General features: G+C 40.0%; 1 protein-coding gene across 38 annotated transcripts in view; it reads right to left on the minus strand.

The window, feature by feature from the left end:
• Positions 1-16,054, minus strand: part of DST (dystonin) — a 304,267-nt gene that overhangs the window by 245,352 nt on the left and 42,861 nt on the right. The gene's annotated exons all lie outside the window — the stretch shown is intronic.

Here is a 16,054-nt window from a genome sequence, read left to right on the forward strand (position 1 = left end):
GAACACTGTCCAACATTATCTACAGAGCAAGTTGCTATTGAAGGCACAGCAGCAGACCAGGCAAGTAACAGTGGCTGCTTTACTTGTTTATTGTAAACACTGATTGACAACCACCACATAATGCTGAACACAGGGAAAGGAGCAGGAGCAAGCACAGGGTCTCTGTAAACCCTGATTAAACCCTAATTAATCCTCTCTGTAAACCCTAATATGAAACTTACTCAAATATGGTCTGTCTTCCTTTCCTGAGGCATGGCACTCTAAGCTCAGGTGTAATGCATCACGTTTTTCATTCGCATCTGTTTTACTAACCATCTAACATGCATTCTTCTCTTTTGAACCTCTGCTTCCATGCTTTGCAACCGTTTTGGATTACAACCACGTCAAACCCGGAAGTGCGTGCCCTTTTTTGGATTACAACCCTTTCTTTTTTTTTTGGGAAGCCCCATTGGCAAAAGTGCACCTTGGGTTACAACCTGTTTTGGTTTACAACTAGACCTCCAGAACAGATTATGGTTGTAAACCAAGGTACCACTACAGTGGTACCTCAGGTAACATACACTTCAGGTTACATATGCTTCAGGTTACAGACTCTGCTAACCCAGAAATAGTGCTTTAGGTTAAGAACTTTGCTTCAGGATGAGAACAGAAATCGTGCTCCGGTGGCAATAGGAGGCCCTATTAGCTAAAGTGGTGCTTCAGGTTAAGAACAGTTTCAGGTTAAGAACGGACCTCCGGAACGAATTAAGTACTTAACCCGAGGTACCACTATATCTTTCACTCAAACAAATTTCATCCGTGCTCTTTCACACATCTTATTCTACTGCTTCAAGTGTCACTTAATCAAGTCCAAAGATGCTAAGATTAAGGAAGAAAACCAAGTCATTTCTTGTGTTTCCCAAGCTCCTTGTTATGACTGGATATGTGTGCTTTATTTTATCTAGTTACTCTGTTACCTCTCATTTAACAAATATGCCCAAATTAACTGTAGAGCTTACCTTATGGAACACTTGTGATGTACATTTAAAATGGCTGTTGGGGGTACATAGCTGGATAATGTCAACTTCTGTGTCCCAAATTAAGTTACTACCATAAAGAGTTACCATATATAAGCTACATGTCATTAGACCCAAACTCCGAGCAGTTACTTCTCTCACACTTGCTGTCCACTGACTCCTCAAGCAGCTTCTGCATCAGATGTAAAGCAATCCAACAACTGATACATGATACATTCACAGCTTGCAACATTCATTCAGTTGTTTCTGCCTCAAATGCTTGTTGGTGCATAATCAAACTATACAGCAAATGCATTATTGCTATTTTATTTACGTATTTTGAGGATTTTGTTCCACAGCCCCTGACAGATGCCCAAGGTACAGCAATATCTAATGCACAGAAATGCAGCATGTGAAGCTTTTCTGGCATGAAGGTGAAGTGATGAGCAAAGCTTCATATCTTTAAAGACAAAAGAGCAAAGGCAAAAAAAATAATGCGGTAACTTTTAATGATTTTAATTTTTTTTATTTTTAAAAATGTTTTCAAAGTTTTCTTGTTATTGTTAATTGCGTTGCTGTGCCACTTGGCTGGTTGCCTCCCTGGGAAGAAGGGTTGAATAGAAATTTAGTATATATACTAACTTTATCAATGTTTTAACAGCGCACTGACCCTTTCCCCTCTCATCAGAACTATAGTTGTTGTTAATACATGCATAATTCAAATGGAAATGTGAAATGTCAGACATATTTTATTTCAATGTCCATTAGATGCTTCAGGAATCCTTGCAGTTCCCATTGTCGCTAATTTTTACTAATAACCAGCATATGGCAGATTGAAATCATTTGTCTCAATGCCCGCACTACAGCAGCTGGGAAATGTTTAAATATTGATGATGAGGGCTTCCAGGATTACAGGTTGAACACAGTGGGTTGTGTTCAGTGGTGGCTTTGCCTTAGAACATGGGTAGGCAAACTAAGGCCCAGGAGCTGGATCCGGCCCAAGCACCTTCTAAATCCGGCCCGTGGACGGCCTGGGATTCAGCGTGTTTTTACATGAGTAGAATGTGTCCTTTTATTTAAAATGCATCTCTGGGTTATTTGTGGGGCCTGCCTGGTGTGTTTACATGAGTAGAATGTGTGCTTTTATTTAAAATGCATCTCTGGGTTATTTGTGGGGCATAGGAATTCGTTCATTCCCCCCCCAATATAGTACGGGCCCCCTCACAAGGTCTGAGGGACAGTGGACCGGCCCCCTGCTGAAAAAGTTTGCTGACCCCTGCCTTAGAAGCACCTAGTTCCCACTTATCCTTCTTACTCACTTAAGCTCCCTGCTTTAGAGGATCGCAAGGGAGGGCCTTCCGCAGCACACAGAATTTCAGTAGTTACGAAGGATTGGCAAAAAACTGGTGCCCTGACTTTTGCTAAAAGAATCATTTTATGCCTCCCTTGGATACAACCCAGTGATGTGCAACAGAAAATTGCAGTGTCCATTTTTCAAAATGCATTCTTTTATAAAACTAATTAGTAACTTCAAATGGATTAAAACAATGCAATACAAATTTGGAAACTGAATAAAGACAAGTGCTAGTTAAATCTAGCAAAACTGGAATTACCTTTTTTCAGATGACTTAGGAAGCAAAAACACTTCCAACACATTAGTATGCTAACAGTTTTCAGTGCCTTCATTCCCTCTTTAATTTAAATAGTGTAAGGAAAGAGTATACTACTGAACAAACAAGTCTTAAAACAATCATATAAGCATTCCCAATAAAATAACTTCCACATAAAGCTTTGTATTTGTTTGAGTATAAAACATTTAGCCACCCCAAGTGGATGTTGTTCTTATTGTTTTTTTACTTTAGCCAAATATTTCAGTTCAGCTATTTATTGGGGAAATGTTATAGATGCTTATATAACAGGTAAAGCAACAGCAACCATGATACGCTTTGTTTACTAAATGTAAATCAAATAAACATGATAAATCTACTCTCTATTGCTTTAGAGTAGCAGAAACATTTTCGGAAAATCCTCCAACTCAACATCACTGGTTAAAAGGTTTCTAATTACCCTGTCTAGGACGTGGGTGTTGCTGTGGTCTAAACCACTGAGCCCCTTGGGCTTGCTGATCAGAAGGTCGGCGGTTTAAATCCCCACAAAGCGGTGAGCTCCTGTTGCTCGGTCCCTGCTCCTGCCAACCTAGCAGTTCGAAAGCACGTCGAAGTGCAAGTAGATAAATAGGTACCGCTCCGGCAGAAAGGTAAACGGCGTTTCCGTGTGCTGCTCTGGTTTCGCCAGAAGCAGCTTAGTCATGCTGGCCACATGACCCAGAAAAACTGTTTGCAGACAAACACCGGCTCCCTCGGCCAGTAAAGCGAGATGAGCGCTGCAACCCCAGAGTCGTCCGCGACTGGCCTTAACTGTCACGGGTCCCTCTACCTTTAATTACCCTGTACTAATGACTAACAGGCGGAGACAACTATATATTCACTGTGCCTTTTTCATCAGCTTGGATCATGAACATTAGTGACAGAATGTTGGACTGCGTGGACCCGTTATTTGATCTTGCATGGCAATCTATTATTTCATTAGCGTAATTTATACCCCCCACATTTTGGCTTGGAATCAAACTCTTGTGGCAGCTTATTAACATAAAACGCATCTAAAGCAAATACTAAATACCAAAATCCTAAAAGCAAGCATTGCCCCGAAAAAGTTATAAGCAATTATGCTAATCAAATGCATTTTATAAAGGATAATGTTGATATCATATGATTGAAAGACCTGGTGGCCTTCCTTGAGGAACCCTTGAGGAACAGAGGCACCCGCAGAGTTTCTGTGTAAATAATGGAACAACAAGGTCCCATTGTTGGAAAGGAAATACAAGGTAAGTCAGGGATGGAGAACCTGTGGTCCTCCAAGTGCTGTTGAACTACAATTCCCATCATCCCTGACTATCATCCATGCTGGCTGGTGCTGATGGGAGCCAGAGTCTAACAATTTCTGGAGGGCCATGGGTTGCCCGTCTCTGATGTTAACAAAATTAATTATACATTTCTTCTGCATTCTGAATAATTTCACAAACAACACTGGCCTTTCCATCAGTACTTCTCCTAGTTAAGGGCTTCAGAGCAAGAGCACAGGGCTGGAAGGCCTACTGAATACAAAGTAGAACACAACTGGGAAATATCCTTTTTAATTAGAGGGATAGGTCTATAACAGTTCTAATACTACAGAGGTAGTGCTTTTAGCAATTAGCACTTCCTTATTACTTGCAAATTGCTACCTCTCCTTGAGCTTCCAAGTGGATCCAAGAGCTGCAGTTACCTACAGACTTCATTTATTCAACTGCTCTTTGCTTAAGTGCTCTTGTATCAACTTCAGATTTCTGGCCTCCTATTATTTAAAGAGCTTTTCCCGCTACTGCAGCAGTTCTTGATGTTGTTGACTTTGGAAGAGCTGACTCATCTTGGGAAGATGTTTTGCTTAACAATTCTATGAACGGCCAGGGACCAACTTCTTTCTCATCCTGCATGCTATTGTTCCAAGCCTCTCTGACCAGGTGAACGAATTAAACAGTTTTGCTAACGCCCTCCTAGCCTGGTTAAAGTAGCCAGTTAACCTAAAAGAGGTTCTGCAGTCCAGTATGGGGAACAATAAATCATTTTAGATTGTTGACAAGTATATGTTGCAAAGTACAATAGGCGTGTTAAATAGATGCACCTTTTTCTGCCACTGCAGATCCATGCTAGAATAAGCTGCGTTTGTTAAAAGTCTCCTGGGTTTAAATTTTTGCCTAGCACAGAAGGACCTCTGACAGGAAAGATGATGGCAATCGTAAGAGCCAGAGGACTACAGCCAACTTTAAAAATTTTGGGTTATGTATAAGGAGTATGATTTGAGCTAGATGAACTTAGTGAATGCATCAATTCACGCTCCCAACTTTTCTGATTGGTAGGAAATTTGAGAAAGATTGTATCTATTTACAGCTCCAGGTTCTTTTGGAGGAAAAAGTGGATGTTTATGGTGTTCTTATCATATGTTTATTTGCAAATATATACACTGAGCATTGAAGAGCAGGCAGGAGAATGTGCTAATATAGTTACAGTACTACCTTTTTCTCGTACTTCAATTTCTTCCTTAACGCTTACTGTTACTATGATGAGCTTCCTTAAGGGCCTATGAGTTGTAGCAAACCAAGTCGTCCTGTTCATATATGAACTTTCACTTGTGCAGCTGAAGTTTCCTTCTTTCTTTCCCCATGAACACACCCCAAATCTGCTCTGGAGTTTCCCTCAACCTTCCAGAGCAAATCTGGGGTGTGTGGTGGGTTTACAAGGCAAGGTAAGTGAGAGGAAATTCCATTGTGGAAACTGAAGTCCTTGCATGAATGTGACAGCTTCACTGGGTACAACCCTATGCATGCACAACTTAAATACACGCAGGCTCTGTGACTACAGAGCTGATCAAAGTGTGCAGATTAAGGATGGAGACTGCTACCTCAATTCCAATCCCCCCTGCCGCCAACAAGTGTTGATTCTATGGAGATTATAAAGACTGAAAAGGTCCTGAGTTAGGGAAAAGGACAGGAGTGTAGAAAGCGTATCCATGCTCTGCTTGTTGGAGCTGTTTTTACAACTCATGAGAGAAAAAACACACAAGCAGCCTTACAACTGTCTGCCTGGAGACCCATGTGGACCCTGTTCATTCTGTGCTATTCCATCTGTCCTATTCCATATTTTAGGGCCATACTAAGATTAATGGGTGAGTGAAAGTCATTCTGGGCAAGTCACTACTTTCCAGATGCAAATGGGACTAGACATTCAACTGTCCAAAGTAACAGTATTAAATTATCCACCAGTGTCAATGTACAGTATAGAGTCAGAAAGCCTGCAGATTTTAAGATTGATTCCTACATTGTTTAATTTCACCAAGGAAGGATCAGTTATATTCTGGTGTAATTATACCATCTTAAGTCTCCTCACTTGTTCTGCATGCAAAAAGGCTCCAGGTTCATTCCTTAGCATGTCCTGTTAGAGCTGGGAATGTCCCCTGTCCCAAATGACCCCTCTGATTCAAAATGGCTTTCCAGGATTTCATTGTCAACAACAATACTGAGTTAAATGGCCAACTGGTCACTCCAGTTCACAGAAAAGAGAGGAAAGAGGTTGTTGTGGATTTATGCAGAATTTAGTTTGCAAGAAGAGAGTCTACCCCTCCACCCAAATGTTTTAAATACAATGCACAAAACCAGGCATGTCTGCCTCTAAAGCTTACACTATAGTAGCATTTTTAATAATAATTCCACCAAATCCAGACAGCTGAATCCTACTGCTTTTCTTGTAAATCTCACATCTGGATTTTGACAGTAAATCAATATAAAAAACAAGGAGAGATAAAGAGAGCCACTCCCTACTTTAAAAAAAATGCATTTCGTATGCACCCTTGGGCATTACATGGTTACTATTTTTAAAAAAACAAAACAAAACCACAGCTTCACACTCTAAATGTCAAAACATAAGCTACGCATTGTTTCAACATGCTAATGTAGTCTTTAAAAATGCATGAAGAGGGTCTCAATACATAAAGTAACTATTAACTATTCAGCTGAATTGCAATCCCACAGTCCCTGTGACCCAGAACGCAGCGTGCACACAGGACTCCCACTATCTGCTATGGCATGTGAGGCTGTGGGGGCTCTTTTTCCTGCCACAGCTAGCAATGCGGAAACACTATTCGCATGTGTGAGGCTACCACACTAGAACATTGCAACTGGCTTCAGTCCTCTCCCATTGCACTTAAACCATCACAAAATCAAAACAGCATGCCAACACCTCTGACTTGATGCAAGGGCCAGGTTGGAATGGAATATTTCAGAATCACTATGCTTGAGGCTGCCAAGAATCTAACGTCAATGCAAACAAAGCATTGGAATGTAGAGGCACACTAGAAATACATACAAGCAAGCCAGGCAAAAGCAGGGGTCATTAGCCAAAGCTTCTACGTGAGCTCAGATGGCAAAAGTACAGATGAGGCAAGAGATGGATAGACGTGATGCTGTGGGGAAGCAGAAATAGCCAAATGCCCCTGTTTTGTCCTGATCAACTTAAATGTGCTACTTGACAGCTTTATAGCAATGATTTACTGCCTATCACAGAGGCAATAAGATAGGATTTAGCATCCCTAATCCAGGGCCTTCAGGGTTGCAGTTTTATTTCACTTGCAAGAGTAGCTCATTGCCAATACAGAAAAATATTTCCTGCCTTCAAAGCCAACAAAACGGTGTTGGAAGTCTACATCTTAATTGCAAGGGATTGCTATCTACGCTCATCTGACGGAGATTTCAGCAACAGATCTAACTCTCCCAGCCAGCCTCAACTCCATCTGAAGTGACTGATGCACAAAAGGGAGCTGCTTCTAGGTACTGGGAATTTAGGGAGCGTTTGAATGCTATCTATTGATTCCACCCATCTGCTGCAGTTGTCGTGGCAATGGAGATCCTCAAGGTCTTTATGATTCATGATATAACAACCATACACTCACTTGAAATTGCCAAATGGGAGTCTGTATCCTTAGATGCCTCAAGCAAAACCCAAGGAAGCTGGTGATCGTCACAAGAGACACTGCAAAAGGGAATGTGGAGCTCTAGAAAGAGTGTGAGTTCGAATGTCACAATTTATACCAGAAACATCTTGATTCCATGATTGTATTTTCCTGCAATGAAAGCTGCATTGAGTTTACCTAAGGGTTCTCCCCCTCCCTAAATAAATGTCCATTCTGGTCAAAGCTAGGCGAGAAACCCAGGAAAGGGGCTAGTGCAGGGAAAAGGGGACAAAGCAGGGGGGTATGGCAGAAAGCAGGTTCCTGAACCTTGAACTGACTCCAAAACCTGAACAACCAGGTCAGTGGGTTCAGTGTATGTATAATGCACAGTCTCTCAGTGGTCTGGTTCTCACATAACACTATGATGCCATGGGTTTGGATGATGCCAGGCATTTGGCCATTGGAATATATGCAGTACTCTGTGACTTATTAATGCAACAAGTTTCCCACCTTTAAAAAAAATCCTTTTTTATTTTATAAGAATACCAAACTGAACAAAAAATAAAAAAATAAAATGTTTAGTACAAACAAAAAATTACTAAATATACCCATTAGAGACAGAGTGCATACTGCTGTACTCTACAGTACCCAATCATGTCTTTACTATTTGACAAGTATAGTAGGGGGAATGAAATATGAAAATAGAAATTACTGACATTGTGGTAAACATAAAAGGAACAATGTGGGCTTAGAAACAGATTATAAACTGCATTTTATCAAGCTGAAAGAGAAGAAACTTTTTTTAAAAGAGGAAAACCTCTCAATTTGGGTGGATGTGGTGAAAGGAGAACACTATCATTTTGACACCAAATATATTTTATGTGAGGGCAGTGGCGGTGGTTTTTCCAGTATTTCCCCTAAGTTACAATGTGCCATAATCAAATACTAGTGAGTGGCTGTGGAAAATGAGAAAAAACTTTTTTAATATTTTCCCTCTGTGCGTGCGTGTGTCCCTGCACCCCCAAACAATGAATTCTCATCTCTAATCCCAACAAGTATCTTCAGACAGATGAAGCTGTACTAAGCTTTCTAAATTTTAGCATGGTGAATCGCTTTATCTCCTGTATGAAATTGTTTAACAACAGAAGAATCTGAACACTAATCCTGCAGTCCTATCTTGCGGTTACCATCACTGAAGTCTGTGGGCGCTCTGCCTGAAAATAGACCCCTCGAACATTTGTTTCGCTACGATTGTCACCGGAGATCTTTGCGGGGTGGATTATTATTCTCAGGGCTGTGTCTGCTATGGGCATTTGTCATCATTTTAGCTATTTTTACTCTACAGAGTGATCATCACGAGGGGCTATGATGACAGTGCAGAACAGAGCAAAGGTAATGGAAGTCTCCTCACTTCTATTGTAGTTCTATACATTATTTTCTTGCACTTTGTGGGGCTAGATAAATTATTGTCAATAATAATAATGGTTACACAATGCTTTCACTCCTTTAGTCATTTGTGTATGAGTTTCAATTTTGTATGGTTTGTATACCATAAAACCACACACACACACAGAGACACCCTGCCACACATACTTCTGCCAGCTCCTGATAGAAAGAGAAGCAGAACATGACTAATTTTAGTTCCAGTGGTAAAAAATGTTGGAATCGACAGATAACTCAGTACTGTACTGCTAGTTCAACTCAGAGCAAAGAAGCTTCTGTCCCATGTAATGAACTGATATGTGAAACTTGAGATGTAGGTCTCAAGGTCTAGGCTTGCTTGTTTTGACTCACTGTACATTTGAATCAGCAGTTTTTTCCATGTTATGTTCCATGAATATCTTGTGCAGTCCAGTCCACATTTAAGATTAAGTTCCAGATCATAGTTGTACTTACAGTTTTTTTGCACTTTAAAATACCTCAGTAATGAGAAATTTACTTTTCCTGGAAGCATACTAATGAAGTATAAACAGATATAGCAGGGATCATTGTCCTGCTGCTAAGTTCGCTGCTGCAAATGGCAGAAGGGTGTTTATTACCCATGTGTAAATCCAGTTCCAGACATGTACCTCAATATCGTGTTTCAAGCAGCAAAATATCTATGAGCAGATTCAGTCCATGCATGCATCTCTTTGCAAACCGAGAGCTGTGTTGCACACTGGAATAAATCTCAAGAAGACAAGGCATCTCTGCATGCTCACTTGGCTTGCAAGTATTCACTGAATCAAGCCCATTTTGATTGTAACAACATCACCCACTACAGATCTGGTGTTTATTTATTTAAAAAGCTTAATATTAAGCTCTCCAAGATGAGAGCTTATTCAAGAAGGGACGAGCCCTTATCCTAGAAGATTATTCACTATGCATCATTGGACTGGATAGAGTCTGAAAGGATTCTTGGGTGCAGATATTGTACATGGTATGCCACAATCCAACCTCAGCGATATTGGTATCCCAAAACTTTATGCGTATGAAGTTTACATACATAATTTTACTTGTACAACAGCAACACTATATCGCATTTGACAGCATGAAAATGCAGGGTGAGGACACTTTAAAATCACTTCTTCAATATTTTAACTTACTTTAAAATGCACAAGTATTATTATCCTTTTGAAATTTGATTGTGATAATTCATCACATGGAATATTTACTTGAATGTCAGAAAATCAAGGCGTTGTCTTTCAAGAAATATTTCAGGCATGCAATAAGGCTGCATTCGTATCTGACATTTACAGAATGTTCTTCTGAACAGCAGTTCTTAAAAGCACACTTAGCTCCAAGTACATTAAAGGTATTATAGGCACAGGTCTTGCTTTAAGCAAACAGGAATAACTGCTATATGGGAAGGTTAAGCCTTTTTATGTCCCATTGATTTAAGGGAAGAGGGTTAAACACATTCTTCATTCTCCCATTGATTTCAACTGGTATTAACTACAATTAAGTTAAGTGCTTAATTCTAGCTGAATCATGATGCACATTTTTAACTTTCAATGTAACATTTTATTTCTAAGCGGTTACTTAATCCTATAGTTCTTCCTTAAAGACTGAAAGTTAGGCAAACTAAAAACTGATCATTCCAATACAGTCATACCTCGGGTTGAAGTAGCTTCAGGATAAGTATTTTCGGGTTGCGCGCTGCGGCGACCCGGAAGTAACGGAGCGCGTTACTTCTGGGTTTCGCTGCTTGCGCATGTGCAGACAGTCAAAATGACGTCACGGGCATGCGTGGAAGCAGCGAATCGCAACCCCCACGCGCACAGATGCGCGGATGCGGGTTGTGTTTGCTTCTGGATGCGAATGGGGCTCCGGAATGGATCCCATTTGCATCCAGAGGTACCACTGTATAGTGCAGGGATAATGTGCAGATTTTTTTGCATAATAACAATTATGCTTTAGCACTAGGAGAGCAAGCTGCAGCAAATGTTGCACTCATTTTGCAGACTCAGTAACACTGAGCCTGAGGTCGCTGGGATAAGGGCACAGGAAACAATAAATGACATGACAACACTGGGCTCGAAATGGCCACATTTTTTATTACGGCTGTCAGTAGGTTTTGGCATAGGCATTGGGTATGTATTTTGAATCAACCAGGCCGATTGCTGGCTGATGTATTTCATAAGGGTCAACCCTGGGTTAAGGATCCCCACATGACGCACATCAAATACAGGTGACCCCTCTAGGACGCCACCTGGGGAGTTCTATGCCTGTTAGCTCCCATCTGGGGATATGGACAGAATCCCTTCCCTTGGACCTCTTTATTGGGGTACCCTGATACTTTCATCTGGAGGGGTGGGTAAGGCTCCTCCCTACCCCATCTGACTACACTAAGGATCCAACCCAATGCCTTTTACTGCCAGCAAGTTGTGACAATTGCTGTGAGATAGACAAAACCTACAAACCAGCCCAATGTGTCTGTGGGCAAATTCCACCCTGGCTGCAAATACGGCAACCAGGTAACTCCACAGCCTGGTCCTACACATGTACTGCCTATTTACTTTTGGGTAGGGCCAAAACATGCAGGGTAAGTAGGATGTATGTTCTTGACTACACAGTGGGAAGCAGGCGCAGCCAGTTTAAATGGGTTGGAGACAAAATCCATTATTAAGGTAATTCTTTTATTAAGCCAACAGAAATTATCAGAAAATGCCACGAAAGATTGGTTGCTATGCAGCAATCTGGTTGTACCAAGACCAATTTGAAAGAGGAAAGATGACAATAGCAGATAGCTTTTGTATTTCCAGAGCTACAATGTTACCCAGGTCTATCTACATCGCTAGGTGAAGCACACAGATTCCTTGATAGTAGAGAAAGTAGGCAGCCTTAATACTAAGGAAGATTGGAATTAATTTTAAGTGGTGTGCTAATGAATAAATAAATAAGTAAATGCCCAATTAATTCATTTTTTTCCATTTTCGAAAGCTAAAGAGTATCACAACATGTACAGAGTTCCAGCTGAACACAGCTTATCGGTAACAGTGCAACTGCTACTTTTGGCAGGGAAACGGCACATTGCAAGGTTGAAATCATGTTTAAGATGTGTACCTGTCAGTGTCGTGAGAGGTGGCACCAGTTACCAGCTTTTTCTTTCAGTAGTACTGACTGAAAAGTTATGTCCAAAAGCTGTCCTTTTCTGGCTCATCATAAAACTAATGTAAACAATGTTTTATATTACATTAATTACATAACAATTATGGAATGAAATCCAGCTTTGGCAGAAGAATGACGGACTTTCTGAACTTGTTCTTTTCTGTCTCTAATGCCTTGTGATTCTGTGACTTTAAGAACATATCTATTTTGGCAGGGGGGATGAAAAGGGACATACAAGATACACTTCTGCACTCTTTGGGCTGTGGCTAAGCTATACAGAAGACAGCATGAGACTGCTTTTTCCTGCCTCACTTGGCATTGTAACTATGCACAAATTTAACCTGGCTGCTGGCATTTTAGATACGGGCGCATGTCCAAATCAGTGATAGGTAAACCTATCCATTCTTAAGGAAATCAGCCCTGAGTGCTCACTGGAAGGACAGATCCTGAAGCTGAGACTCCAATACTTTGGCCACCTCATGAGAAGAGAAGACTCCCTGGAAAAGACCCTGATGTTGGGAAAGATGGAGGGCACAAGGAGAAGGGGACAACAGGGATGTCCAACAGAGATGGTTAGACAGTGTTCTCGAAGCTACCAGCATGAGTTTGACCAAACTGCGGGAGGCAGTGGAGGACAGAAGTGCCTGGCGTGTTCTGGTCCACGGGGTCACGAAGAGTCAGACATGAGTAAACAACAACAACAACCTAGTGTTACCCTTATAGTAAATTTTAACAAACCGTTTAAGTAATGAGAAAATAATTTGGAAGTGGGAGATCAGTATTTATGTCACTTTTAATCTATATAAGCCAGAAAGGTATGCATTTCAATTAAATACTATGGTTCACTGCACAATACACATTTAAAATCAGTACAATTAGGATTGACTTAAAAATCATTATTCAAATAATTACATATGCAGTGCTTTTCCTAACACTCAAAGCAATGGAAAAGCATCTGAGTAATCCTCATAACAACCATATAAGACAGGCCAATATGATCATGCTGTTACTGCAAATGGAGATGTGGAGTTGAGGGATCAAGCAGTCGCAGCTGAGCTATAATTTGAACCCAGGGCTTGCCAAATTTATTTATTATATGAAACTACATCTACCTAGTGCAAAATATCAACCATCTTTAGATCCATGAAGGAGGGGGACAATGTCTTTTAAGGGTACTTAAAAGAACATATACTTGAGTAAGCAAAAATTGTTCATTGGAAGGAACAGCTATCTTTAACTTGTACATCAATATAATACTTAAAAAGCATGAAAGGCTTTAGGAACCTCTGCTTCTTTGAAAACTCCAGGTACTAATGGAGGATAAATCCAGCAATTAAAGTTTTAGTCACTACGTTGTGACAATTAATATTAAAGCTTGCAGACCAATGTATAATTTATGCATTAAATTTTTAACCAGATGTTTTGCTTTATTATTATTATTAAAATAAAATGAATTTAAGAGGTTAGGATATTTCTAGTCACTGAATTAATTCTGAGTGTCCCTTTATTAGAATTCAAGTTAACCACCTGTGAGGAATAAAATAGAGCTGAAAAGTGCAGTGATTCAGCAGAAGTCAGCTGTGACCTGCTGTCCCACCTAAAACAATGAAATGCATTTTTGTCACAACTAACATTTGCTAGTCTGTGAGCAGTACATTTATAAAGCAATTTGGGGGGAAATAACCAATAAACCAGAAAAATCTGCACTGCCAATTACACTTTTCCCATTATCTAAAAAAATGTTATTATGATTGAAATGACACAGTAGCTAAGACTAAGATCATAAACACATTTCAGACCATGGATGTCAATGTAGTGTCAAATTCAAGGACAGAATACATGTATTTGCACAAAAATAGCCATTGGTTGAGAGGCTGTGATGTCATGGAACTTTCTCACAAACATTCTAACAGTTAGCAAGTTAAAGCACCCAACAAAAACTCTAGAGTAGAAAGGCTTGTATGCTACTGGCAGAATAGAGTGCAGAAAAGTGAATAAATGGTCTGTCAAACTCCATGAGTCAGGATTTCAAGAGATTCATTTAAAAGGTCTTTACCTAGCTCATTCACAGGCACCATTAGCAAGCAAGTGTAGCTTCTTTCTATGGTTTACTTCCTGGGAATGCACATGAAAGTGGTAAGTTACAAGTTAAAATAACAACATTGGGGCATGTGGGTTGATACAGTTTACCTATACAGTTGTACCTTGGTTCTCAAATGGAATCCATTCTGGAAGTCCGTTCAACTTCCAAAAGCGTTCGAAAACCAAGGCACAGCTTCCAATTGGCTGCAGGAGCTTCCTGCACTCAATCGGAAGCCCCGTAGGACATTCGGCTTCCAAAGAAAGTTTGCAAACTGGAACACTTCCGGGTTTGCGGCTTTTGGGAGCCGAAACGTACGAGCACACCAAGGCGTTCGAGAGCCAACGTACGACGGTACCATGTATTTCACGCACACAAAAACTACTCTGATGGTGTGCATATAGTAAGGCGTACATATAGTAAGACAGTATGAATGGGAATTGGGTACAGCAAATGCATTATAATTGTTCTTTTAAAAAATGCATGTCTACTCATTTTCACAGGAGTATACTTCCCAAATAGGATTTGCCAACGGTCTTCTATTAGCTGAGATCAATGGGATACTAAGTGAAATGTATTCCAACATTATTTTGTTACATTGTGTTGGCTGGTATTCAGCTAAGTTTTACTCAAAAGTATTATCTGAAATCAATGAACATGACAAAGCTAAGTCCATTAATTTCAATAAGTTTACTTTGAGTAAGACTTTGTTGAACACCACAAAGTATGTATAGTCTTGGCCACTGACTTTCATGTTAGATCACAAACAAAATTAAAGTCACAGATTTATAATATAAAAGACATTTCATCGCACAGAAAGCAGCTCAGTGGATCATTTCTGAAGGAGCAAAAACAACAACAAAGAAGCGATTTTCATCCATGAATAAGTGGTTGCATTCATAATGATTTCTGTATCAGCTGAGTTAGTGCATTTGAGAGCTTTAGAAATTTTCTGTGTATGGAAGTTTCAAAAGGATCAAGAAAATAATCAAAAACAAATAGCTCAGTCTTATGCACAAATTAGAACACATCTCTCTTCTCCAGTAGCTCACAACTCTTCTGTGCTCTCATATTTGCTGGGCAGTTGCCATTTCTTTATTTATGGTCACAGCTAGAGATATGCTTAACAGGCATGTGTTTGCACACAGTGGATGCCTCTTAAGCTAAGTTGCTGATCCAAAATCTTATTTGCCTGCCTTGGTAAAATATTGATCTAATTTATACTTTTTTAATATACAAGTTTTTAAATAAAACACTTGTGATCTACTAATCATACATAGCACCATGTGATTCTCACCCACAAGACCGGCAATGAATTTTCTACAGCTGACTCTGCTAGTTACAGTATTCAACAGCTGGGCCATAGATAACTTGGCACCCTGATAATAACCAAGAGTGTTTTGTAACCAAGGGGGAAATGTTGGAATTTAGAAAACTGATTACATCTTGCAATGCAGAAGCTGCATATAATATTTGATGAGGAAAGTTAGCACAAGCGTGGCTTTATTCCCTAGCTATGCAAAATGTCACTCCCTATTCCCCGCATATATTGTAGTCATTCTTTTCAGATTAGATCAGCTCCCATAAACAAGTCATCAGGATAAGCCACTGTAGTGAAGTCATACTACTGATATTCTGATGGGAAAGCTTAACTGGCTTAAGGACATATTATTCTGCAATGAATTTGCCAGTTTTTCCATACTCTGTGACAAGTCCAAAAGGTTGTTTCTTTTCCCAGCGACTGGATATAACACTTCAGAAGTCCTCAAATAAAGTAATTGAAGAGCTATGCAGGCCAGGCATAAGGAAAAAGAAACTGAATGTGATATACTGAGATTTGGATTAGATA

Source organism: Podarcis raffonei, chromosome 3, assembly GCF_027172205.1.
Source record: "Podarcis raffonei isolate rPodRaf1 chromosome 3, rPodRaf1.pri, whole genome shotgun sequence".
Taxonomy (NCBI): domain Eukaryota; kingdom Metazoa; phylum Chordata; class Lepidosauria; order Squamata; family Lacertidae; genus Podarcis; species Podarcis raffonei.